General features: G+C 44.5%; 1 protein-coding gene across 7 annotated transcripts in view; it reads right to left on the reverse strand.

The window, feature by feature from the left end:
* ATXN1 (ataxin 1) overlaps window positions 1-26,474 on the reverse strand; it is a 533,523-nt gene extending 507,049 nt beyond the window's left edge. For all 7 annotated transcript variants that reach the window (XR_007517400.1, XR_007517403.1, XR_007517401.1 and 4 more), the window contains exons 1-2: window positions 26,280-26,474; window positions 18,153-18,267 (exon numbers count right to left, since the gene is read on the reverse strand). The gene's annotated coding sequence lies outside the window, so the exon portion shown is untranslated. The remainder of the gene's footprint in view (window positions 1-18,152; window positions 18,268-26,279) is intronic.
* Window positions 26,475-27,155: the final 681 nt, after the last annotated feature.

Consider the following 27,155-nt stretch of genomic DNA (forward strand, 5'->3'; position numbering starts at 1 on the left):
CTAGACATGCAGGGAGAAAATTGTTTCAGTTCAACAATCCACGCATTCCTGCACAAAACCAATCACTCCAGTATTTCAAAGCTAGATCTGTGGAGCGAGACTGCTAGAACTAGCATGGGCGAGTCTGTGCACAATGAATTTATCCTCCACTGCCTCTGCTCCAGGTCATCCCGGGACTATGCCTGCGGGCAAACATCAAGACGGAAAGAATGGATTGGTGCCTTTTTTCTAGGATCTTTGTGTAAAGATTCAACAATGGGCTCAGGGGGAGTCGCCACTCTGCAAGTGACGAAGGTGTGTAGCTGCAAACTGATCAGAAAGAACATATACCATCGTTCTGGCCGTTCAATGACTAAGCCTGAGCCAGCTCAAAATCAGTCAGAATAAACGTCAGATACTGGGAGAGCTAAAACAGTATTCCTCAGGAATGATGTCCAAGAGGAGGTCTCTGAAGCTGGGTGTCATCCTTTAGGGTGGCCCAAAATAAAACGGCGACGCATTATGCCTCCTGGCGAGTTCATATATACTTTGAACGCCAAAGATACCACCAAGTCCAGAGGACTTCTGATGAAGATCTTGGGGCAAGAAGAGATGTCCACCAGCACTCTCTGTGACCTGTTAGAGAGAAACATTCTTAGCTACTCCATCACCGAGCAAAACTCCTGTGCCAGGCTGTATCTTCTCGACTCCTAGGGAATAAAAGCTGTAAAGAGATTGAGTCAGTACACCTAAGAGAGATGGCCGTGTATAGTACCACTGATAGAAAATCTGGCACAACCAAGTCTAAAAATGAGAAGATTCTAAGTATTTATGAAACAAAAACATGGTCTCCAGCCACCAAATGACTTCTGCAAAGTAAGAAAGGGTTTCCTAACCATTATTACACAGGCTTCTAGCACCAAGAGATAGACAGCGTTTTTTACTAATAACCACTAGATGTTGCAGGACTGCAGATACTTAATTATCATGGAAGACGACTCATGTTTCTCAGAGATACCAATGTCCCCCGCTGCCTCTCCCCAGCCAGCAGACATGAGTCTGAGTCACAGGTGGCTAGGTGAACTTCCTCTGTCCCCATCTGTAGCATACAGTAGAAAGACAGCCAGGTCCCACAGATATTGAAAGAATCTGACTATGATATCTCCCACCCACAAGGAAGAAAACTTCGCAGAGAAGATGGCATCAGATTTCCAGATTACATACAGGAGATCAGTTGGATTTCCTGATGTTTTTAACTTTGCTGACACTAGTGCATTCAAGGAAATACAGCTCTAGCAGCTTCATCTTAAAGGTGCAACGGCTACAAAAGAAACACCGCTCTTCACCAAGCCATCAAGTTTAGGCTCTGACACTACAAAGCCATCAAACGTCTGAATTTATCACTACATGCTTCAAGGGGTAACTATGACTACATACGTGCATGGGTCTGAACACTTGCGTGTATTCACCTTTCTTTCCTTCTCTATCTCCATCTCAAGGTGGCTCTGTTCAATAGACTATTCAATAGAATAGAACGGGACGGATTACTCAATAAGCAAGGTATCCATGGCCGTAACTGCGCTTACTTACTAACCTGTAGCGCACAATTTTACCTGTTTTTCACAATGCGAAATTGTACACTACAATTTCAAGTAAACACAATTAAGATCACCTAAGAGATGTGGTCATGTACAATATCACTGATGAGGCTTCCAGATCGAAAATCTGGCTACAACCAAGCCTAAAAATGATTAGGTTCTAAAGTATTTATGCCACAAAAAGCATGGTCGCCAGCTACCAAATGACTTCTGCAAAGTAAGAAAGGGCTTCCTAACCATTACACCCATGCATACCTTCCTTACTGGTTAATCTGCCTCTGCTCTGCCAGGCCAATTCACTTAACCAAAGTTATGTGTCTTCTTGGTCTACGAATTTAGAGGGGCAACTGAATAATTTCTGGGGTATCTCAGTTATACACAGTGATAGAGAAAAGAGCTGAATTACGAGTCACAAAGTCAGCGGCTTTGTGTGTTTCTATCCGTTGGAACCCAGCAAATCACTCAACTTCTTAAGTACTGTTTCCTCCCATGGAAATCAGGAGGATACACTCTGCTCACGGAGCCATTGTGGCTATCATGGATGGAATTGTGTCCCCTCAAAATAGGCACTGAAGTCCTGGCCCTTGTACTTGTGGATGTGATCCTGTTTGGAAATACAGGTTTTCTTTTGTTGTGTAAATGTGGTCATACCAGTGTAGGGTGGGTCCTAAATCTGATGACTTTTGAGTTATAAAAGGACCAGAAGAGACACAAAGACAAATACATATGAGGATCCTCTTCTAGTCAAGGAACCGAAGAACGCCCATGACTACCAACAGGGAAGGAACTGACCTGTCTAAGACCCTGATTTGGACTTTTAGCTTACAGAACTGTGAGACAATAAATTTCCACTCTTTAAAGCCTCCCACATGTGGTATTTCTGTTACAGCAGCACTAGGAAATGAAGACAATGACTATCCAGTGAAACAATTTATACAAGGCACTCTGAAGTCTGTGATGTTCAGGTGGCCCATGACACACTAGCCACACTGCACATGGTTTGGATGACTGTGGTTTTCAAGGCTCTCAGTTACTAAGTCAGAGGCTCAGACTGCAAACCACCATCAAGCGACGGGGGTAGTTGTGACTAGTCCTGCTAGACAAGCAGCAAACGTAGGACTTTCATCCCAATGACATCCTTGGAAAAAAAAAAAAAATCCTTGAAGACCCTGGATATTTAAAATGGGAAAGTTACAGAAAAGTTTTCCTTAAAGAAAATTATTTCCTGAGCTGTCAAGGGAAAGAGTTAAATTAAGTGCACCATTTAGAGGCAGAAACTTTGAGATCAGGCAAGTCACCAAACGTTCTCTGCACACCATAGAATAAATAACCCTCCTGAACTTAAAGACGATATGAACTGCAACTTCCAGAGCTTTGTCTGGGAAAGGCTCATAAACTACTGGTAAAAAGACCCACGTTTCAAGGTCACATGCAAAAAATATTTTTCATCATTTTAAGGTTGCTTATTACTCAGAGTCACCTATTCTAATCTCCAGAATGACCGAAATAGATCTAAAGTTTGCTGAGAGGGAAAAAAAGTAGTCTTCCTCCTTTTGTATCCGTTTACAGTTTGTTAAAATAGCAATGCTCGTTTGGATGACGCTGAGGCAAAAAAAAAGGAAAATACAACCTGTTCTTTCTGAAGAGTAGAGAAAGGTACACAGGGTTACAAAGACTTAAATAGAACAGGAAAGCCAAAATAAAACACCAACTTTTGGGCTTAGATGCTATCACCGTATTTCCTTCAAACTGCACATAAGTCAAGGTTTTATGGAAAGAGATTTTTAAACAAATAACCAGATCATCCTTTCTTTCATCCCTACAATAGCAGATAAACTTGTTTTATGGACCTATGACCACCTCTAAAAGAAAAAACAAAACACTTGTTCATCTTCTGAAAAGTATCGATCAGGAACAAGAAGCAGCAGCCAGAGGGAAACACCCTGCGCAGCTGCTTGTGTAAAGGCCACCCCCGAAGAAAAGCCACAACTTGAGGGGCCACACCTCTCACTGGTGTGGGCTACAGTGACCCAGGTGGATTCAGAGGTGGCCTGGAAATGGAGTCCTGAGGAGAGGAAGAACAATAAAAACGAAATTCATCCAGAGTCCTTTCTGCCTCCACCTGAAACCTGCCAGAGCAGAAAAAAAGCTGCAGACTCAACTCCATCTCACGGCAATCCCATGTGCGTCACAGTAGAACTGTGCTCCACGGGGTTTTCAGTGGTGGATATTTTAGGAAGCAGATGGCCAGGATTTTCTTCTGAGGCACCTCTAGGTAAACTTGAACCTTCAACCTTTCGGTTAGCAGCATGGAGCATTAACCACTTGCACTACCCAGGAACTCCACAAGAAGGTACAGTGGGCTTTGTGGTACTTCCCCTAAGGGCCTGCTTCACCAGACAAAGGGCCCAGGGCCTCAGTTTCTAATCAGCCTCCCTTTTCATACCTGTCTGAATGTCTATCAGGAGCACGTGGACCCTCACACCAATAGCTACAAACGGACAAGCTCTATCTGGAAGAGTTGTCCTCACCTACCAACAGGGCAACTCCTAGATGAACTCACATTAACAGGTAAGAAGAGATTGGTGACGACCTGGTCAGCCAACTCGAAGGGCCACAGACATCATGGTCAGATTTCACTCCCGCCCCATTGGTCTCATTCCTCACAGACAGGGTGACACAGAGGAGGAAGGGAGAGACATTTTCAGAGTCCTCCTGTCCACTATGAATGGTCCCCCTTTCCATGTGGTACCTCACCTGGGCCTGAACAACCTCACGTAGAACTCCAGAATTACTCTCCTCCAGCTAAAATTTTCTCCTCAGGATAATGATCTCACCAGGAACCTTCACCTGAGTGAAGGAACAGGGAGTCAAGGGAGCCTATCCAGCCCAGAAGGCAGACGTTAGGGATGTGGACCTCAAATCCATTCATTCATTCCACACATACCTGCATTTCTAAGAATTCTCAAGTATTTGAAATTCAAGAGGGATTTTTCAGTATGAAGAAAGGCAGTTTTAGACATTGGTGAAAAACAATGAAATTCTTCCTGCACTGAATGAACTCCAATAATCATAGTGTTTTGTACTATATGTGTAGTACTATAAAACATAAATATCACTGAGCAAGTCCGGCATTCTATTTACGTATAACTTTTGTTCCAGAAAATTCACTACCAGGCTTTTCTTTATCCTTCCTTTCTCCTTGGCACGGCCTTCTCAGCTATTTTTATTGCCTTTCTCACCCATTGCTGTGATGCACAAAACACTCGGGCAAAACAGCTCCCCCGACTATGCTCTCCCAGGCCCCATGCTAGTTCCAGACCACAATTACGTAAGCTATAGTCCTTATTAATAAATGGAACCATATTCAATTTGTACATAAAAACTCATGTTGTAGGGGAAATGCCTGAGTTTATTGCAGGCCTAATTTTTTTTTTTTAAACCCAAAAATCCAAACCCACTGCCATCAAGTCACTTCTGACTCATAGCAACCCTAGAGGACAGAGTATAACTGCCCCATAAGGTTTCCAAGGCTGTAAATCTTTACTGAAGCAGACTGCCACATCTTTCTCCCTTGCAGCTGCTGGTGGACTCGAACTGCCAACCTTTCCATTAGCAGCCAACAACTTAACCACTCTACACCAAAACCAAACCCATTGCTACCAAGTCAATTTCGATTTATAGCAACCCTATAGGACAGGGTAGAACTCTCCCACACAGTTTCCAAGGGACACCTGGTGGATCTGAACCGCCAGCCTTTTGGTTAGCAGCTGTAGCTCTCAACCACTATGGCACAAGAATTTTCAAAACCAGTTGCCATCGAGTCAATTCCAATTCATAGGGAGCCTATGTGCCAAATGCTGAGAATGGAACAAAGAAAGAGTCCCTGCTATCATGGAGCTTCCATCTACCTGGGAAACAGGCACTGGACAATTTACACGAGGCAACTTTGTTACAAAAAAGGGAAGAACAGGGTATTACCGGAGCAAAGAACAGGCAGCACATAACCTAGTAGGAGGGCTCCCTGAGGAAAGGAGTCCCAGCTGAGATTTTAAGAATGAGGAAAGGCTTACCAGAGGGCAGGGTAGAGCTGAATGTGAGGGAAGAGGAAATAGCATGGCTAAAAATTGGGACTCAAGAGAGAGTAGGGCATGGTACCGGGAAGATGGACAAAGCCCCCAAAGCCTGCTAAGACATTGTTACGGGCTGAATTGCTTCCCCGAAAATGTGTGTTGGAATCCTAATCCCTGGGACATAAAGCACTTGGCTGCTAACTGAAAGGTCAGTAGTTCGAACCCACCAGCCACTCCTCAAGAGAAATATGTGCCAGTCTGCTTCCATAAAGACTTACAGTCTTGGAAACCCTATGCTGCAGTTCTTACTCCATCCTGTAGGGTCACTATGAATAAGAATCAACTTGACCGCAATGGGTTTTGGGTTTTTGGACACCTGTGGATGTAATCCTCTTCAGAAATAAAGTTATCTATTTTGTGTTAACGAGGTCATATCAGTGTAGGGTGTATCCCAAACGTAATCACTTCTGAGTTATAAAAAGAGCAAAATACACATAGACAAGCAAGCACAAACGGGGGAGAGAGGAGGAGACAGAAGCCACGTGGAGATTGCCAAGCAACCGAGGAACGCTGGGAAAAGACAAGGCTCTTCCACCAGAGCCGACAGAGAGCACGCATTCCTCTAGAGCCATTGCTCTGAATTTGGACTTCTAGTCTCCTGAAGTGTGAGAAAATAAATTTCTGTTCTTTAAAGCCACCCACTTGTGGCATTTCTGTTACAGCAGCACTAGCAAAGTAAAACAACCGGGTTAAAGATTCTGGACTTTATCCTGAGGGCAATGAAACACCAGGGGTGGGGCGAAGTAAAACAGAGATGTAAACAGATTTCTAATATTAAGAAACATTCGTTTTGGCCTCAGAGAGGAAAATGGGTTGGACCAGAACAAGAATAGATTTAGAGAGGCCATTTAGGAGGTTTATCAAATCCCAAACCACCCAGGCAGGCAATAGCCTAAGTTCTCACCTTGAAACCAGACTTCCTCAATTCTTAATGCCAAGGTAACTGCTCCCAACCTCCTGTCCAAAGAGCTATCTCCAGTGAGGAGATACCATAGGAAGGGAAGAGCGCAGTGTTGTGTTTCTCTAGTCCTAGTGTGGATGTGAATTCCAAAACCCTTAACTGTGCTCAGGCAGAACCTGTACATAGACCAAGAGATAGTCTTTTGAACAGAACAAGGGGATACTGCGCGGTTTCAAGTTATATGAAAGGTTTGCATCAAGGTTGTATCCTTTCACTGTATTTATTCAATCTGTATGCTGAGCAAATAATCCAAGAAGCTAGACTATATGAAAAAGACAGGGTATCAGGATTGGAGGAAGGCTCATTAACAAACTGTGTTATGGAGATGACACAACCTTGCTTGCTGAAAGTAAAGAGGACTTGAAGCACTTAACAATGAAGATCAAAGACCATAGCCTTCAGCAAGGAAGATACCTCAACATAAAGAAAACAAAAATCCTCACAACTGGACCAATAAGCAACATCATAATAAACAGAGAAAGGACTGAAGTCATCAAGGATTTCATTTGACTTGGATCCACAATCAACACCCATGGAAGCAGCAGTCAAGAAATCAAAAGACGCATTGCATTGGGCAAATCTGCCACAAAAGACCTCTTTAAAGTGTTAAAAAGCAAAGACATCACTTTGAAGACTAAGGTGCACCTGACCCAAGCCGTGGGGTTTTCAGTCGCCTCCTATGCATGTGAAACCTGGACAACGAATGAGGACTACAGAAGAAGAACTGATGCCTCTGAGTTGCGGTCCTGGTGAAGAATACTAAATATTCTTGGACTGCCAGAAGAATGAACAAATCTGCCTTGGAAGAAGTACAGCCAGAACGCTCCTTAGAAGCAAGGACAGATAACGAGACTTCATCTCACATACTTTGGACATGTTATCATGAGGGCCCAGTCCCTGGAGAAGGACATCACACTTGGTAAAGTGTAGGGTCAGCGAAAAAGAGGAAGATGGTCAACGAGCTAGACTGACACAGTGGCTGCAACGATGGGCTCAAACAGAGCAACGCCCATGAGGATGGTGCAGGATGAGTCAGAGCCAATACGACAGCAAGAAGCGGGAATGGAAATCAAACCCAGAATCCCATTCCCCAGTAAAGTAGCCTGCAGGACGGTCTGAGCAGACGGTGTGAGAGCCATTACGTCCTTCAGACCTTCAGGATCCTGAGATATGTCAGACTCTTAGCCAGGCCTGAAAGCCCTGACTGATCTCACCAGGCCCAGTGGGGAAGACTGCTGACAGGCATACCGCACCATAGCCAAGGAGGGCTCTCTTGGAAGCACAGGTCAGCCCTGAGAACAGAGAACACCGGCAGGGCATAAAAGACTCGTCACCCAGCAAAATGGCACATGTGGGGTGAATGAAGGAGTGGAGAGTAGCAGGAGAAGGGAAAAGGGGCTCTGGGAAATAGAACACACTATAGCTTCAATGGAGTCCCTGGGTGGAGGAAAAGGTTAATGTGCTCCTAAACAAAAGGTTGGAGGTTTGAGTCCACCCAGAGGAGCCTAGGAAGAAAGGCCTGGAGATCTACATCCAAAAAAATCAGCCACTGAAAACCCTATGGAGCACGGTTCTACTCTGACACACATGGGGTTGTCACAAGTCACAGCTGACTCGAGGGCAGCAAATGTGTTTGGTTTTTTTTTTTTTAGGGTTTCAACAGTCCCCAAGCGGAATAGTAGACAAATGAGAATGAGGGCTGTTCCCAGCCAGGCTGGACTATTGGCTGGCCTGGTGCAGAACCTGAGCTGCATGAGTCTCACTCCTTTCTTCCAGGTGGGCACTGGGTAAATCACAGAAGAAAAGAGCAACAGATCATATTTAAAAAAATACGCACAAAGGCATGTAACTGAAATGAAAGAAAGACAGACTAGGGATATAGCGTAGCAAATATGACTTTAAAAAGATTAATATTTAGAACACGTAAAGAGCTTGTATACACAGATTAGAAAGCATCGAGACCCCCATTTGCTAATTGTGTAAAGGACAATTAGCAAGTAAACATATATGTAAATGTTCTATCCTGAGGAGGGATCAAAACAATACAAATTTTAAAAGCAAGGAGACTATTAAATTAGCCAAAAAGATAATAAGCCCCACAATTAATCAGGCCGAAGCAAGACACATTCCTACATTACTAGTAAAAACATTACTAGTAGCAACGTAAATTGGTGCAGGCCTTTTAGAAAACAATTCAGACCAAGCCCCCTTTGACTTAGTACTAAGTCTTCTGTTAGAAGTATATCCCAAGTAAATATCCCAAGTAAATACTTAGGTGTGTAAAAATATTAATTGTAGCTTTATAATAGTAAACAACTGGAAACAACTCAAATGCCCAAAAATCATACAAAACACAAATTAGGATAAAACTACTTGAGATACTATACATAATCATTGCAGATGATCACTGAGAAGTCAAGGCCACAGCATGACCATACTTATATTAAATAAAAAAGCAACACAGAAAAAGAGACATGCATAAAGGTGACCATGATTTACGGACTGGGATGGTCCAATCACAAGGAACTTTTTCTTTTCATTATCATTGTAATGTTTGGGCAATGAATGTTTAAACATAGCGTTTGTATCAATCATGTAGAGGTGAACACCCTCTTCTGGGTAACAGATCAGCCTTCAGGGAATGTAACTTTCACTTTAGTGCAAGGCATCTAGGCCTTCCCAAGTTTCAAAAGTCTTTCTAGATTCAAACCCAGGCAGCCAACCACTCTTCCCTGGCTCCCCAAGGACTATCTGCTCCCTGGGGCCCCTCCTACCCTGAGTATCTCAAAGACACAGCTCTTCCCTTTGCTTCTGTTTTCTTCCAGCTCTTGAATGCCATTCCTTCCCCTTTCTTCTTTTTTTTGAGATCCCGTTGTTGCTGTTATTGTTGTTATCCCAGACTCATGGGGGTCCCGTGCACAACTGAACAAAACGCTTACCAGTCCTGCGTCATCCCATCATCAGTTGCAGATCAGACCATTGTGATCCATACAGTTTTCATGGGCTGATTTTCAGAAGTAGCTCGTCAGGTCTTTCTTCCTAGTCCCTCTCAGACTACAAGCTGTGGTGAAACCTGTTCAGCATCACAGCAACAAGCCAAGCCTTCAACCAACCAACTGGGTGGTAGCTTCACATGAGGTGCACTGGCCGGGCACTGAACCCGTGTTCCACGCATGGAAGGCGAGAATTCTACCACTGAACCCCCAATGCCCTCTACTGAGGTCTTACCATGAGCCACATATATAGAGAGAGTGTTCATTTGATTGTTCCAACAGTCCTGCAAGATAGGTGTTGTCATCATCTCCATTTTACAGATAAGGAAATTGAGCATGACAAATTTAAGAAATGTGACCTAGGTCACACGGCGAAGAAGGTAGAGCCAGGATTCAAACATCAATCTCCCTGACTTCAAAGCCTTCACTTTTAAACACCCCTCTTCCTCTCTACCTATCAAACAAAATAAAACAAAACAAAGTTTAATAAACTCTATTTGCACTAGTTGTCTAAAAAAACTATTAAAATTGCAATGAATTGAGACATCAGTATGGACTGCTTACAAATTAACCCACAAGACAAGGTAATGCTGTACACACTGACTGAAAAAGTGGATGCAGAAAAGGAATTATCTGAGTCTAAGATTTGCACCTGCTGGTAAAACCAAGTGACATCAAAAGGATTCTGACTTGCAAATTCCAGCAGAATATGGCCGTCGATACTCCTCCTAAGAAGAGCTGAGCTTCTGCGTTCTCCTTGCAAAACCTATTTCCACAATTTGCTGAAAGATTCTTTCCAGTTCTAACGCGTTCCACCTCCAGAAATGGATGTTGTCTGGGGCATGGTCGCAAGAACAGTTAAGAGGGAGCAGAGAAAGTATGAAGGTATGAAACTAATAATGATGGGGTGATAAATGATTTTTGGCACCACTTCCAACTCACTCTATAAATAATGGAACAATTATAGCTAAAATGTAAATTCTAATTAAATATAAAACCTAACAAAGTCAAGCAATAGCCAATGACGTCTGATGGAAGCAAAGGCCTTGGGGGAGCTGAGAGGAAGAACAACGATAAAATCTATCCATGGAACTGCACAATGGTAGAGGCAGACGAGGCCAGCATCTATTTCAATTCACTTGCTTTTGGCAGACCGGGGAACCAAGGTAGAGTGGGCGGCCCAACTCACCCTGTGGCAGGGAAGGAAAGAGAAATTCCTTCTCCAAACTACCAGTCCAATGCCACGGACCAGACCACACTCATTCTGCGTTGTCCGGGAAAGCTACTCCATCTTAAGCCATATTTTTAAAATTGTATTAAACATTCTATAAATATTAAATTCCTTTTTAATAATTTTCTAAAGCACAGGGGCAGGTTTCAAAAGGAAGCCTGGTTTTGATTTCTTTTGGAAAATTGCACACGGCTCCATATTTAACCTCGTATGGAGTGAAATATTAACAGGCCATATAATGGCTTCAGTGTTCCTTCAGTAAAGCTAAACAGAATATCCCTCAGGCCTACAGCGTAGTTTCTGGTGCACATATTAAACGCAACGCTCTGCTCAACAAGCCCATCACTGTTAAGTAACTCATCAGAAAATAAAGAGGGAATTACCAGGGGGGATTGCCAAGCAATTAGTTCTCTGAAGCAGATGACATACAACTGTTGCAGGGAGGAGCTTCCCGGTTAGTCATATGTCAGAGGCAAGCCTCCTAATCTGTGAATAAAAATGCATCACATATGATTACAGCTGGGAAGTGGGCTGGAGCTGCCAGGCTAGCGCACAGGTAGCAAATCCCAAGGCCTCTTCTGTTCTGTGTGCCACTAATGGGACAGAGAATGCCTCTGAGAGGTATCTGGTAGCTTAGGGGTAGACTTCTCCCCTTCCATGCCAGAGGCTAGGGTTCAATTCCCGGCCAATACACGCCTTATGCGCAGCCATCACCCATCTGTCAGTGGAGGTTTTATGTTGCTGTGATGCTGGACAGGCTTCAGCGGAGCTTCCAGACTAAGACAGACAAGGCAGAAAGTCCTGGCGATCTACTTCCGAAAACCAATCAATGGAAACCCTATGGATCACAAAGGTCCGATCCCATTGTGCATGGGGTCGCCATGAATCGTGGGACAACTAGGTGGCAGCCAGCAATAACAACATAGCCAGCCTCTAAAGAGAAAAAAAAGAAGAAAACTCCGTGTTAATTTTCACTAACCTCAAGAAAGCCAAGCTGGCCTCCCCTGAGCAGGCTAAGAGAAAAGTGATGTTTCTTTCCTCTTGTTTGGACGTGAATCAGCATAGGTTCGTTCACTGGTCCAATGGAGGAGAGAAAATGAGAGGGTGGGAGGGCAGGGAGAAGAAGGAACGAGAGGGCCGAGGCTCCTGATCACCACCCGGACTGAGCGTGACCTGCTTTCACTGCACAGCTTGTTCTTAAGTGTCTGCATTCACCACCATACAACCACCTACCAGACTGGAGAGATAAACAGGCCCTATCTGCCAAATCTTGCAAGCTGAGCAATGACCCAGTGAAGCGCTTTTAAGAGTCAAAAGTTCATCATCTCTCTGGGACTCTTGATGCTAAACAACACTTGGAACCCAACTTAAGACAATCCCCTGAAACACAGATAAGCATATGTTGCCAATGTCTTCATTTTCTTCCATTAATAATTGTTGAAAGTGTGTAGGAATCCCAAGAAGGTATGAAGAATGGTGAAGAAGGGAGGAAATAACCACAAATACAGAGTTAGGGATTATCAGAAAGCCTGTGAATCTGAACGAAAAGGGAGGTGTCAAAAAGGCAGGCTCATTGCCCCTCAGCTCTGTCCTGATCCCTGACCTCAAGAGAGTGTGCTGTCCCTCTCATAAAACAAACAAACAAATAAAAAAAACCCAAATCTGTTGCCGTCGAGCTGACTCCAACTCATGGTGGCTCCAGGTGTGTCTGGGTAGAACTTTGCTCCACAGGGTTTTTAATGGCTATCATCCTACAGAAGTACAACACCAGGACTTCCTTCCATGGCGCTGCTAGGTGGGTTTGACTCGCCAACTTTTTGGTTAGTAGCCAAGCACAAACCCTTTGTGCCACCTGGCTATTAAATATTACTACTGGCATGCTTTGCCTTCTACACCCAACCGTAGACTTCTTAAGGTCAGAATTCTGGACTTAAGAGGCAGCCTGTGGCAGCAGTTAAGAACACAGGCTGGGGTCCAGCCCTGACTCTACCACTTAATAGCAGGGTCACCTTAGGCAAGTGACTTATCCTCTCTGTGCCTCAGTTTCCTCCTCTGTGACATGGAGATAACAATAGTGCCTGCCTCAAAGGACTGCAATGAGGAATTAATACGCAGAACAGTTAAGTGTGAACTAATAATCATATCTAGATTCCCTTTTGGGCCTACCTGGCATAATGCCTCTCACACATTCGACACTCATTAAATATTTGCAGATTGAAAGTTCTGCCTCTGGAATTGTTTTCTCCACTCCTCTCACTCCTATCCTAATCTTCTTGGCTTTTATGAAAGGTAAGTAAGTCACTGCCTTCATTCTGAGCTATTTGGGGCATGCAAAGAGTCCGTCTAAATAACTCAGGTACCAAAAAAAAAAACAAACACCTCGATCCTCAAACTTTCTCTAATTATATTACAACAAACTGCGCACTAACACCAACACATCCAGATAATTTCCGGCCCTCCTTTTCACTTTGAGACATGTAGTTTTAGCCTAACTTTCTCCCCAGAGCTAAGGCTCATCAATTCTGTATTTCTATATTTTCTATAAAATGAGAAACCAAATTGGTCAAAAAGCCCTAGAAAGTAGCTGCGTGTGTGTACGCACACATACACACACACATACCCATTAAAACCCACTGCTGTCAAGTCGATTCCGACTCACAGTGAACCTATAGGACAGAGTAAAACTGCCCCATAGGGTTTCCAAGGAGCAGCTGGTGGATTGGAACCGCCAACTGTTTGGTTAGCAGCCAAGCTCTTGACCCCGGTGCCACCAGGTCCCCTATATATACCATTTAAAACAGTCTGCATGAATCCTTTGGTACAGGCTCCAAAGCTACAAAATATAGCTATATTAATGTGACTTATCAAAGTACAGTAAATGAATTGCCACAAATGAACAATCGCTACAGAGTCAAGTAGATGGTACAATGCGATTTACACACATCACCCGAGATGAAAAAATCAACATGGAAAATATCAGAGGAAATGCTGCAATTGTTCTTAATATGTGCAGGGCTTCTCTGAAAATCTTAATAAAACTGTTTAGAGGAAAATAGAGGGATCATTTGTTTAAATGAAAAGAGATACTGCATGCACTGAATTTTAAAAGCAGCATTCATTTTCATACACACATATTACATTTGGCTAAAATTAGCTCAAGTTCCTATTTTTTTCAAAGGCCTTAAAGGAACAAAGGTTTCAACAAGATGAGCTATAGTTCAGATGCCTGAGTTTCCAAGGGGCCTGAGCATCTAGAGAAGACCCCCGATTACCCATGGACCCTCCCAGCCCTTTACCCCCCCGCCCCAGGTCTTAAAGAGAAGGCACACAAAGGCTGTATCACACTACCACTCAAGCTGCTCTCTGCTGTCTCTTACGGTCTATGTATTCTATGCCAGCTGATGCCATCCCTGAAATCTAATCAGCCCCTCCTGTGAGTCAAACTTTTTGTGTGCCACTTTTAAGCCAGTGACTTCTCTGATTTTATCTCCAGACCTGACCTCTCAGTAAGTCTCTTCCTAAGTATTTACTGTCTGCTGGACTCTAGCAAGGAGCCCTGGTGGCGCAGTGGTTAAAGGGCTCGGCTGCTAACTGAAAGATCAAACCTACCAGCCGCTCCGCGGGTAAAAGATGTGGCAGTCTGCTTCTGTAAAGATTACAGCCTTGGAAAGCCTATGGGGCAGTTCTACTCTGTCCTATAGGATCACTATGAATCGGAATCCACTCAACAGCAGCGGGTTTGGTTTGGCTTGGGACTCCAGCAATTCAGACACCAACCAGCACCTATCCTTCATCCGAAATGGCCTAGGCTGTTACAGACCCCGCACATGCTCCTTACATCCCAGCCACTTAGTGGATATTCTCCCTGCTCTATCCAACTCTTTCCACAGAAATGCTATCCAGCCTTCAGAATTCGACTCAAATGATCCCTCCCCCTCAGCCTTTCCTGATCACTCCCACGCAGCAACACTCCTCTGAATGCCTTCAGTGTCTGCACTTACCCCAGTCTGTCATACTGTGGTGGCTCATGTGTTACTGTGATGCTGGAAGCTTTGCCACTGGTATTTCAAATACCAGTAGGGTCACTCATGGTAGACAGGTTTCAGAGGAGCTTCCAGACTAAGACAGACTAAGACAGACTAGGAAGAAAGGCCTGGAGATCTACTTCTGAAAATCAGACGATGAAAACCCTAAGGATCACCAAAGAACACTGTCTGACACAGTGCTGCAAGATGCAAACATACCAATGATTATGAAGGTGCAGCAGGACCAGTCGGCGTTCCTGTTATAAATAAGGTTGCCATTAGTCAAGAGTTGACTCAATGGCAACCAACAACAACAGTGAGTACAACCTACCCCTTCCTGCTTTGTATTCATTATTCCAGAGCATTTCCTCTTTCCCCTGCTTGGCCATGAAGAATATAACCTTCTTCTGGCAGCTCTTACTTCCTTTCATCCCCATGGTACCAAGTGGTAGTTTAAGATATACACAGTGAATAAATGAATGAATCGTTTCTTTACATAGTGCCTGTTTGCAACAGTTAGGTCATGACTGGCTATAGCTACGTCGTATTCATAAATAACTACACCCAGAAATAACTGTAGCCCAGGCTTTAATTTAAAAAAAAAAAAGAATATAACAGAGTACAGCATGAATGATACCATTTTCTCGCCCAGGTTTAGTCATCAATGGCGAGGACTATAATGAGGCCATTATTTATGCAAAATGTTTAGATAATGCTTATGATCTTCCTTTAAGTGCAATCATAGAAAATGTCAGCTGCTTAAAATTCAAGGTGACTTTGCACTTTGTCAGTAATACAATATGAGTATTCATAAGGCACTTAGACTCGATTAATATGCTATAAAGAACTTGAGTGTCTTCTCAATAAGCTGCACACATTGACCAAGAGACAAGAATTTTTGCTGCCTGTTTTTTCATAATAAAATCCTTGAGCTATTTCCGTTGTAATGAATGACTTTAAACACCACGGGGAGCAACAAAAAAAAGAAGTCTGCATGTTCATAAAGCACACATGCAATGACATTATTTCCCCCCAAAATGTAAATGTGTGCCCAGCGAATAACTGTTAAAATAGGTAACACCCCTAAGAGAGAGAATAACAGTAAGCCATCCCACCCCATCAATTCAGCTGACAGTTGTAGGCCTTAAGAGGCTTACCTTTGCAGGTAACTCCTGGTTACTCTATTTCCATTTAAAGAGTACCTCCCTAGCCCACAGCCAGTAAAACGTCAAGTACCAAGTTCCGCATCACAATATACACTATTTATGATAACTTTTCCCCCACCCCTCCCACCACAATAGGACTTTCCTGGCTACGCTTTGAACAGTAATACTGCAGTCACTCAGGTTTTTCCTTTGTTTTTACTCAGCCCACAAATTACTTCGTTCATGCTCGCAATTGATCAGTTCATCTTACAGCAATATAAAAAAATAATACATGTGTATCTATCACACTTAGATCGTTGGCAACGTGGGCTAACACAAAATTCAGAAAAGTAAATAAAAGGCTCATGTGCTTTTCAAAGCTGCAAATGTCTACAGTCTGGGTCCAAAGACCAAGGAACAGGTATATTTACTTGTTTTTTTCATGGAGGGTCCAGAGGAACCATCACAAAACAAGACCATTACAATCATCCCGTCAAGAGACAAGTTATAGGATAACTACGATAGCTTATGTTGATATGTCACAAGCCATATGCATATATTATTTCGTTCTGTCCTCATAGCAGCCCTATATGGAAGTTTTAATATTATCTCCACTCCAAAAAAAACAATAGACAGCAAGTCCATTCTGAATCACGGCAACTCCACGGAACCCGTGGGTGGTGCAAACTGTCAAGTGCTCGATTACTGACCGAAAGATTGGTGGTACAAACCCACCCAAAGGCACCTCAGAAGAAAGGCCTGGCAATCTGATTCCGAAAGGTCACAGATTAGACGATCCTGTGGAATGCAGTTCTACTTTGCACACATGGTGTCACCACATATGAAGAAACTGAGGCACAGGAAGGTTACATAACTGCCCAGGTATCACAGTGGCAATTCCAGTTTTGAAGGCTGGGCAGCCTGGTTCCAGAGCCCCACGCTCTTATCTCAAATGCCATGGCATTTATACGCAACTTAAAAACAGTATCTTACGTGTCGAGAGAGAGCTCTCTATTTAAAGAAATCTGGTGAATCATTTTTTAAATGAACATTTTGGGTAAAGCAAACATTCACCTCTTAACAAAAGAGTTTTGAAAACCCATATTTTCGTGTGTGAGGTTTGATCAAAGTTGACTATACCCCTCACCAAGTAAGGAAAGAGCAGATAACAAGGGAAGGGCTGTCCTGAGACCACCCAGTCCAGCAGTCCCCAAACCTGTGGAGCATCAGTGCCCAGAAGAGCAGTGATTCCAGGCGAACAGCCAGGAACATTCTGATTCAGTAGGTCTAGGGTGGAGTCCCAAATCTATTTTTTTTTAAGCACTCTAGGTGATTCTGTTGCCTAGCTAGGCTTGCAGACCTCTGATCTAGCCTATCTCCACAGCCTCCAGCCAGCAGGCCAGCTCCCAAAGCAAACAGAAAGAGGGGATTTATTTCACAACCTCCTTTGGTTACATGCACCAGTGTTCCCAAGCCCTCACCACCCCCAGTCCTATTTAACTTCTATCTCTCCTTAATTCATGTGCAGCAGTATCTTCCAGTCCTCTCTTCAATAAAGAACCATGAGTCATCAGCCCTGCATACACCCTGTGTCTGCACGACTCTCTAGGCCAGAAAAGTTTACTGTCTATGAGGAAATCAGGAAGTTGTAAAATCCAAACCAGCACAAAGAAAGACAAGATTCAATAAATACTAGTTGCTGCGGAACGAAGAGGCCTGCTTCTTTACACATGAATGACACTACAACCAAAACCTACACCATGAGAGCTTTGACTTAGGGTAGCTGTTTGGCCGCATGATATTCTCATTGCATGAAGTAAAGCTCACAGCTAAAATGAACAGGCCAAAGCACAAAGTGCATTAGTCAACAATCACAACGTCAAACGCATACTTCTTTGTTAACCAAGTAAATCAAAGCCAAGTTTTTAAAAAGCTACCTTGGCCATTTTGCAATTTCCCACACGATATAGTTTGCAGAGACAAATAGAAACAGTCGGCAGAGTGCTAAAAGCAGGGCTAGAAGCGAATTTTCCCAAGTCAGACTTCATCCTCAGACGGAAAAATAGATAGCATTGCAAAACTCTCACCTGATAGGCAATGCACTTCCCTGTGGCGGTGACGCAGGAGGAGGCTGCTGTACAAGGATGACCAAGAAGTCTGCAGCGTGAATGGACCACCTTGGTGACTTGCCACACGATGCTGCTGCGATGGCCCAGGAAGTGCACGAGAGGCAATCCAAAGAGAAAGACACAATAGGTTGCTTTAAAAAAGAATTCCACTTTTAAGTGTCTATTCACTAAGACATGAATTTGAAGAACATCATGTTTTATATTTGGTTTCATGACAATTACATAGATACCAGCCAACTCAAAAGGCAGACCTGGCTCAGAGGGAACCCAACACACACAAAGGTCATCCCTCCAACCAAAGGAAGAGCTTGGTCCCCCATTTGAGCCAGCCACTGTTTTTTCCTCCAATGATTCTAACCAATCATCTGATAAATGCATGCTGGTAATCACAAGGAATATCCGGTGGAAATGAGCATGGATTGAATAGTAATTGAGCCAAAACCTCATTTTAACGTGGCATATATTCTCTATCAGCATGCAACCTGGAGGCCAATCATGAAAAAGCACAGCTGTTAGCATATCAGTCCAAAGGAATTTTTTTTAAGTGTAAAATGCAGGAAAAAAAAAAAAAAACCTTAAATATATACACATTCATTAGAATTTCCTCTGTAAATTAATTATTGAATGTACGTCTATTTCATTTTCCCACAATGCCTTGTACATGGTTAAGTTAAAATGATCTACCGTATGATGAATGAATAAATGCGTGAATGGATGAATGAAAGAAAGCATGAATGGATCTTCTATATACCTTTCCATCAGGGAGCTTGGTGCTTGTAGTAGTTTTTGTGAGGTAAAGACCTATGCACAGAAACGGAAGAAGTTGAGGACTTGCTCTGCTAACACAGTTTTAGCCTTATCCATTGTATTATATTTTTAAAAACTGGTAATTCCCAATTACCCATGTCCAATAGAAAAAAAAAAAAATCAGTAGCACAGTTAGTGTAAAATAATCCCCACACTAGCAAATGCTGGAATGACTTATGGTCTTTGATTAAGGGAGCTGATCTACATATTTGTTTAGGCTGATTTTAAATTTAGTTTGGGTTTCCTGAGCTCAAGCCAGGTAACAGTAGGAAAGAGACGGCCCAGGATTATATTGGGTGTCAGAAAGAAACTATTCTGGAGTATGAATGTGATCTCCAACGTGAATAATCTGTAAACAGGTAAGTGAGCCAATTATCCTTGGGTACATGGCAACACATCTCAGTAAAAACCTAAGTCATGATTATTTTCAGCCATACACACTCACTATTTTTAAGAGCACAGCCCAGCTGGAAAGCAAAATAACTTCCATTGCTTTCCAACACTTTTCAAAGTAATGAATAGTAGCCAAAGTATTCTTACTCCTAACTAATCCGTTCACCAAGCATTTGTTCAGCACTGATTGTCTGCCTGGGACTGGTATGGAAAAGGTGCCATTTTTCTAGCCCTTGGTTTCCCCACGTGTAATATGTAAGTACAAGAGGAAGGTAAGCTGTTCTAGACTATGTCTTTCAAGCCCTTAGAGGACACTTCCCCTTGTTGAGTTACAAATTATAAAGAGTGGAAAAGTTAAATAGAAGCTCATAAAATTCTATTTCATCATACACAGTACTTTTTTAAGGAGGCCTTGGTTTTATCTAGTAACATCTCAAATGAATCATCCAAATGCTTGCTAATCATTTTGAACAAGGGGCAGGCAGGTACCGTGAATTTTTAAAGAGCACTTAGGTGTTCACAGCTGACACAGTGTTTGCTTGCATATCGATGTGTGTACACAATCCTGTTTACCTATCACCTGGCAGATAAGGTTTTACAGAGGCAAAATTTCAGTCTCCTCCTATTTTGCTGAAGTGCAGAGAACAGTCAAACATGATGCAAATGCTGTAAAACATTAACTTACTCTCTCACTGGCATGCCTACTTATTTCGAAAGTATTTGTGTTGCTACACACGTCAGGATAATAAAGATAGCTAATATAACTTGCTGTATTCCATCCAAGGGAAGAACGACAGGAATAGAAGCAAGGCAGAATGGGTTTGTTGCAAAAATACACAAATGGTATATAAAGCAAGCAATTATAGAATGTTTTACACAGTGATATACACTAAAAATAGAATATTTTTATTTAAAAAGCACAACAAAGTAACATAAATACCGTAAGAAGTGGAAAATTATATATATATATTAAAAAAAAAAAAGGTCCAAATAATATTGATGTGATGGCCAGCAGAGATCAGGATAATGGGGGGAGAGGAGGCCAAAGCTAAGAGTGCCATACACAGCGACAGAAAAATGCATTATCTTTGAACGTTAGAAGCATAAATGCTTATAGGTTAGCAGCTATGACAATTAGCTGCTAAATGCCTCCCTTGTAACGCGTCATGTTTTTAAAAAGGAACCTAAGTGGGGAAAGGAGTTCCTCTAAGCCTGAATCAAAACAGCATAGTCAGGGGAACCTCTGTTCCCTTAAGCCTCAATTCTGAAAACACTACAATGAATTTTCTCAAAAGTGATTTCCAGGTGGGATACGATTTCTGCTTACATTATGGCAATTATCATGGCATTTTCATTATTCCACGAATGGGATGCATTAGAAGTTATAGAAAAATCAATGAAACATTTCTGCTAACATCAAATACGTCAAAGACAATAATAATGCTTGTTGCTTTTTTTGTTTTTTAATAGTCCGAAACGTGTTTTAGTATATTTGGGATGCTAGTAATATGTAATACAAATATTCACAGTGCATCAGCCTGAAAGGTTCAGATTTATGAGCTTATAAAATATGCTAAAATTGTAAAGATAAAATTACAAATTTCAAAAAAAAGAAAACAATCAAGAGACTTTTTCCGCAGATAAAGATTATTTACCTAGACAGCATTCTTTTTCATTACTTCTGTAATTTTAAGTATTTGTATGTTTTTTAAAAACCTCAATCCAATTCCGGCACTTTCAGCTAACACTTTAAAAATTCTATAAAACTATCTCCCTATAGATACTTATTATTATATCACCTCTTAGACATTTTGAATAAGTAAATGTACTTTATTAAACCGAGTTAAATGAAACTAAAATGTGAATAGTGTAATTGACGACTACAAAATTCATATCTTGGGGGGGAAAAGGAAATCCTGTATGTATATAATGCTCTAGAATAGAAATTATTGTCAGTACTGGGATTCCTGATTTATTATTTTCAGTGCACCAAACAAAGTAAGGAGGACCAATTTGTGATAACCTTGGAAGTATAAAACGGAACTAAATCTGTTCTTCAAAGCAATTAAACTGCACAAATTCAGAGTTTTCCTCAAACCTTCTAATTATATGTTTCCCTTTAATAATCTGTCTGCCCTCTAAAAATGATACTGTTTTACTACACGAAGTCATTTCACATAAACAAGTAGTATCTAAGCTTTTCAGAGTCTAAACTACGTATGATTTACAGACAACTACGGTTTAAAGAATTAACATTCACTCCTACTTAACTGTGACTTCCAGGGTTTTAGTAAAATATGTTTATTGACTAACTTCTAATAGGAAACAAAAGGAGCCGGTATTGCTGCCGGTTGTGAGTCATCAGAAGCTGTCATTCGAAATACGTGCAAAGGTAAAATCCACTCGACATTTCAAAAAGGAGAAAAAATATTAAAGGCACATTATACAGAAGGAATGGTGAACCTTGAACCCTATAGCGACAACAAAAACCAGAGCCCTGGGAATGTATTTACTAATATTTCAATAATCTCCTGAGGCTGGGCTTTCCCAGAAGTCCCAGACGACTGAATTAGATATGCTGAAATTAAACTCCATCCACAGGCATTTGACATACAGTCTGATGACTGAAGAGTTTTTTTCTTTGATCCTTCTCTAAAAGACTATTTAGAGGCTCTAAGACCTATCTGTTATATTTCTGATAAAGTCTAACTTCTGTTTACCGAACCCTCTTAAAATGAAATCCAGAGAGGACCATACCGTCCTTCACCGTTCTCAACTGAGAACAGATATTTTGCATACTTATTTGACCACTTATTTTCTCACGTATTTGTGCATTCGAAAATACACGCACACATTTTACTGCAAGGAAAGCAATTTTCTGTACATTGCAAAACATACTCCAAGACCTCCAAGGGATTGTGTAACAAACTTCTGTGCCTATTCTATATTCCTGCTTTCCGCCTAGTCACCCCCCAGAAATAATGGCTCCTTTGAACCACAGCAAACCTTGATTTAATCAGGCCCCAATGAAGTTACCAACCACATAAACTTAGTAAACGCTAAAAGCTCATAAACCCCCTCTGAGGAGAGCCGAGTAGCTCTCTCAACCCTAGCCCCAAGGGGGGAAAAAAAAACTTAACCAGTTTAGCTGTGCAGCGGTTGAAACTATAAACTGACTGGCAGGATCGTGACGGAATCAAACACAAATTATTGTTCTCAATTATTTTTACTTTCAAATGTCAAGGTTATTAAAATACTCCCCCTTACTTGGAATTGCCTGAACAATGCAGAGTTTCCACAATTAAGACTTTTTTTTTTTTTGCAGCAATATTATTTTTCTCTGCTTAGAAAGACTTAAGAAGGTGGTGACCCGATGCAAAAAGCAGAATACAAAAACCAAACCCAGTGCCGTCGAGTCGATTCTGACTCATAGCGACCCTATAGGACAGAGTAGAACTGCCCCCACAGTTTCCAAGGAGCGCCTGGAGGATTCGAACTGCCAACCCTTTGGTTAGCTGCTGTAGCACTTACGCACTACGCCACCAGGGTTTCCAAAAGCAGAATACTCATCTCTAAATGCTCGCTGAATTATACCCTCAAACAGAGTACAAGCTGTTTATTGTGCGAAAGCACCACAACGTCAGTCTACTAGCTACAGGCCTGTATCATCTCTCACTTAACTGAGAGAAAACTCTTTTAAATTACTACCACAGATGTAAATAAAGGTCATGGCCAACAGATCCAAACTAAAAATGAATACACTCAGAATGTCTGTCTACTGTCAGTACCATTCTTGTTATCACGATGGCTGAAAAGTTTTAGAATGTGACCATGGGGATATCCTTCCCCAAATAAATTACTTCTCTTGAGTATACTCTTCAGAAAGCCAGTCATGACTTGGCAATTTCGGTTCTGAAGGATAGGTGCTCTTCAAACTTGAAAGGGTTAAGTGCCTCCAAGGCCAAAGGCACCAGGCTGCAAAAGCAATGTGGCTTTAGTAGTCTCTGAAAGGTTTCTAACAAGTACCAAATACTTGTTGATCTGTTAACAATAAACCCCAGTAGGACTGTCAGGCTCCTTTCATTGTCTGGGGTGATACATTTACATACTGCACCCGGTAAGAACAGATTCTTGGTCTCTCTTACAAAAGTTGAGTAACTAGAAACCTAATTTAGTGTCTCCCGTCCAAATTACTGAAAGAAGATGCAGTTGAACTAGTGAAGTCTCTTGTCTGGCTTGGGCAGCACAAACACTGTGCATAAAACACTTGGAGTAGTCCAGGCACAAGACAAACCCACCTGAATGGACGAGGAACACTGTCTGTTGCCATGGCAGCCTGATCTAATTACATGACTGATCAGGGCTGGCCTAAGTGCAGGAAAACCTACACCACTGACATGTATCTACATGATGAGAAAGACAGGCAGTCAGGAGGTTCAGGGGAGCCCTTCGACCTCTGCTTTAAGTGGAAGAGACTGGCATCCAAGGCCCTTCACTTCCGGAGCTGCTGAAACACTGACCGACGCATGCACACTTCCAGGGCAATCAGCGATGAAGCGGCACAGCATTCGCCGTCCTGGCGCAATCCCTTTCCGAGAGTTCATATGCAGGATTTCTCCTCCTTCTCTCTGGTAGTTTTCTCGGGTATAAACTTCATTCCCAAGAAGCACAAGTACCAAACTACCTTTACCCATCAAATAAACCAGAGGGTGGGATTAGCAGGGGCTTCTAGGAACTGCAGGTCTCCTCGGAAACCCAAATAGAAAAGGCTTAGCTCACCTTTGTGAAAAAAGTTAACTAGCATGACTAAAAATAACCATCAAGTAACTACCCACTGCTGTGTGCAACATGTTAACGATGATGTTTCAATATTAAGAACAGCCTGCATTACAAAACATGAATGTCATTGAGATGTGACTACTAGATTGCCGAAGGAGAACCTATTTGCATACACACATTCCCCTGCATGCACGACCGGATTTGCAAGGAATTGCCACTCTAAGGCATTAGTTTTTATTCTGTGGGTGTAATAGGGTCTTCTAATTTTGCTAATTGTATCCTGTGGATCTCACAAGGAAGCTAAGAATCTCTTCGGGGACAGAACCAGTTTGGAGGAGTCCCTACTGCACAGCATACGGTAAACAAAATAAAAATAGCTTGCCGTTCTTGTTAGCCACCTCGCGCATTATATAACCAGCTTCCGACTGGCTTTTTCCCCCCTTGCCATTACTACTCTTCAGCAATTCTCCAATCTTCCAAAGTATTTATATTACCCTCTTATCTGTAGGATTATATACCAAGAAAGCAAAACAAAACAGAGCAGCCACGGGTATGCACGAACCCCACCGTCCTTAGAAATTGTGATTTTTTTTTGTTTTCTGGCACAATCTCGATCACTACCCTACGCCCACCCCCCACTGAGGTTCTTGCTTAATCTCCCTAAAAAACCTGAATTGTTTCAACGCTTCCAGTCAGCCCCCTACGTGGTCTGAAATAAAATGAAAGCACAAGCCACGGAGTTTAGGAAGGCGGCCTGGGGGTGGGAGGGGGAGGGGGGCTGAGGAGGGGTCTGGGCGCTGTAGAGTCAGCCAAGTGGCCACCGAGGGCCCCCACCCCATGGCGACGTCCCTCCTTCCCCTCGGCGAGCGCGCGCATACACACACGCACACACTCACAACCCGCTCCGACACCGCCTCACCTCTCTCTCCGCCCGGCCGGCCCCTTCCCTGCCCTCTGCGGGACCCGCCTGCGCGCAGCACTGGAACCACGTAGGAGGCGGCGGCCGCCGCGGGAATGGCAGAGTCTCTGGCCCGGCCCGGCCTAGAGTGAACGAGCAGCGGGGCTCCGGGGCGCATCCCAAACGCCGCAGCACCTCCTCCTCCGCCTCCTCCTCCCCCTTCTCCTCCTCCCGGCTTCATTCACCCGCCCGGCAGCCGTGCAGCCGTTCACTCCCCGCGTAGGGCAGCGCCTGCCGGGGCTCCTCCGCTCCTGCCGCGGGCGCTGGCGGGGGCGCCGGCGGGCCCCAGGGTGCTCACGGGCTCCCGGCTCCAGGCAGCAGCGGCGGCTGCACATGATCAGGAAGCAGTGGCACTAACAGGGCGGCGGCAGCCAGGGCCGCCACCGCCAGCCGCACTCCCGGCACCCGCACAACCGCTCCCCGCCCGGTCCCTGCGGCCACCTCTCCGCGCCCCCCGTGCGCCCCCTCCCTGCGCCCGGACGTGCGCAAAGTCCTGATCCGGCTGCCAGCGCGGCCGCAGCCGAAAAACCGGCAAGGCCGGCCTCCGCCAGGAGACCCCAGCCCCGGAGAGCGGAGGCCAGACGGCCACCCGCGGGGAAGCCCAGTCCTCCCCGAGACCCACTCGCTCTCGCAGCCCCTTGCGGGGACGACGAGTGGGGAGGGGGCCGCGCGACCCCCCAGCGGCTACTGTCTCCCCCTGCGCCACCCCGAGGGAGGACATGGCTCTCTGCACTCGCGGCGGGACCAGCAGCCGCCGGTGCGGGGCGCCACCGCTGTCCCTACCCGCGCCCCCCGCCCGGGCGCGCCCCCTCGCCCGGCGGGCGCTCACCCTTCCCACCCGGGCCCGGCTGCCCTACTGCTGGCTCTTCACTGCGCCGAGAGTGGGGGTGTCGGCCCCCGGGAGGCTGGAGCCGGGAAAGGTTGTATGTACACGCACAACACAACACGACGCGTCGGTTTCCTTTGCTCCTCTTCCAGCTGTTCGCCGTGCCGCCGTTTGGGGTTTGGGGTTTGTTTGCTGGTTGTTGCTTTTGCCCACCTCGGGAGAGCGGGGCGGGAGGGGGGAGGATTTTAATCTAAATCAGGGGAGGAGATGGGGGAGGGGGGAGAGAAAGAATCAGAGGAGGAAAAAAAAAATAGCCACTTACTGTAAAGTGTAAAAGAATCTGGGGTTGCGTGGGGAAGGGGGGGCAGAGGGAGAGAAACAATGTCTTGAGGCTGCTGGTGCTCGGGCTGCTGCTCCACGGGGCTTGTTTTGGATCCCCCTGCAGTGAAACAGGTCCTGTACGGCTCCGCCACTGTAGTAGAAATGATGTCTGCGGTATACTCTGTTCTCTCCTCCTCCTCCTCCCGCTCCCCTCCCCTCCCTCCTCCCTCCTCTCGCCCGCCCGCCCTCCCTCCTCGCTCGCTCGCTCGCTCCAGTATGTAAATGTGTAATAGAAGCCAAATATGGAGCAGTTGGCTGCCGCCGCCGCAGCTCAAGGATCCTACTTCACGGGGGGAGGGGGGCGGGCACCCTTTGGCAGGCGGCCCGGAGAGCCGCACGGATCCCGGCGCGCGGACGGCGCGGCGACCCGCCCGCTCCCTTAACCCTTCGGTGCGCGCCCGCCCGGGGACCGCCGACCCCGGGTAGGCGGGCTCGCTTCCGCCGCGGGACCGGCCGCCACTTCCCATCCCGAAAGTGCGGCTGGCGCGGGAGGGCGACGCGCGGGCCGGAGGAGACGGTTCCTTCCAGGTTTGAGAAAGGGGCGAAGAGCTGAGGCGATGAGGTCATTTTAGCGGTGACCGGTCGGGCCTCGCGCGACTCCCCAGGTCCCAGCACCTAATTGGAGGGGAGAGAGCGACAGCGGGGTGCAACTCAGGCACCGTGGGGTACCCTCCGAGGGGTGTCAGGCTTCGGCTCGGCGATAACGAGATACCCAAGGGGGAGGGGAGGTTGGCCAGTTCTAATCCCGACGTGCCCTTCGTCCCGGGCACTAAGAGAAGGAAGCATCTAGGAGCGCGGACTGTGATAATCCTCCAGC

The sequence above is a fragment of the Elephas maximus genome, chromosome 1 (assembly GCF_024166365.1).
Source record: "Elephas maximus indicus isolate mEleMax1 chromosome 1, mEleMax1 primary haplotype, whole genome shotgun sequence".
NCBI lineage: Eukaryota > Metazoa > Chordata > Mammalia > Proboscidea > Elephantidae > Elephas > Elephas maximus.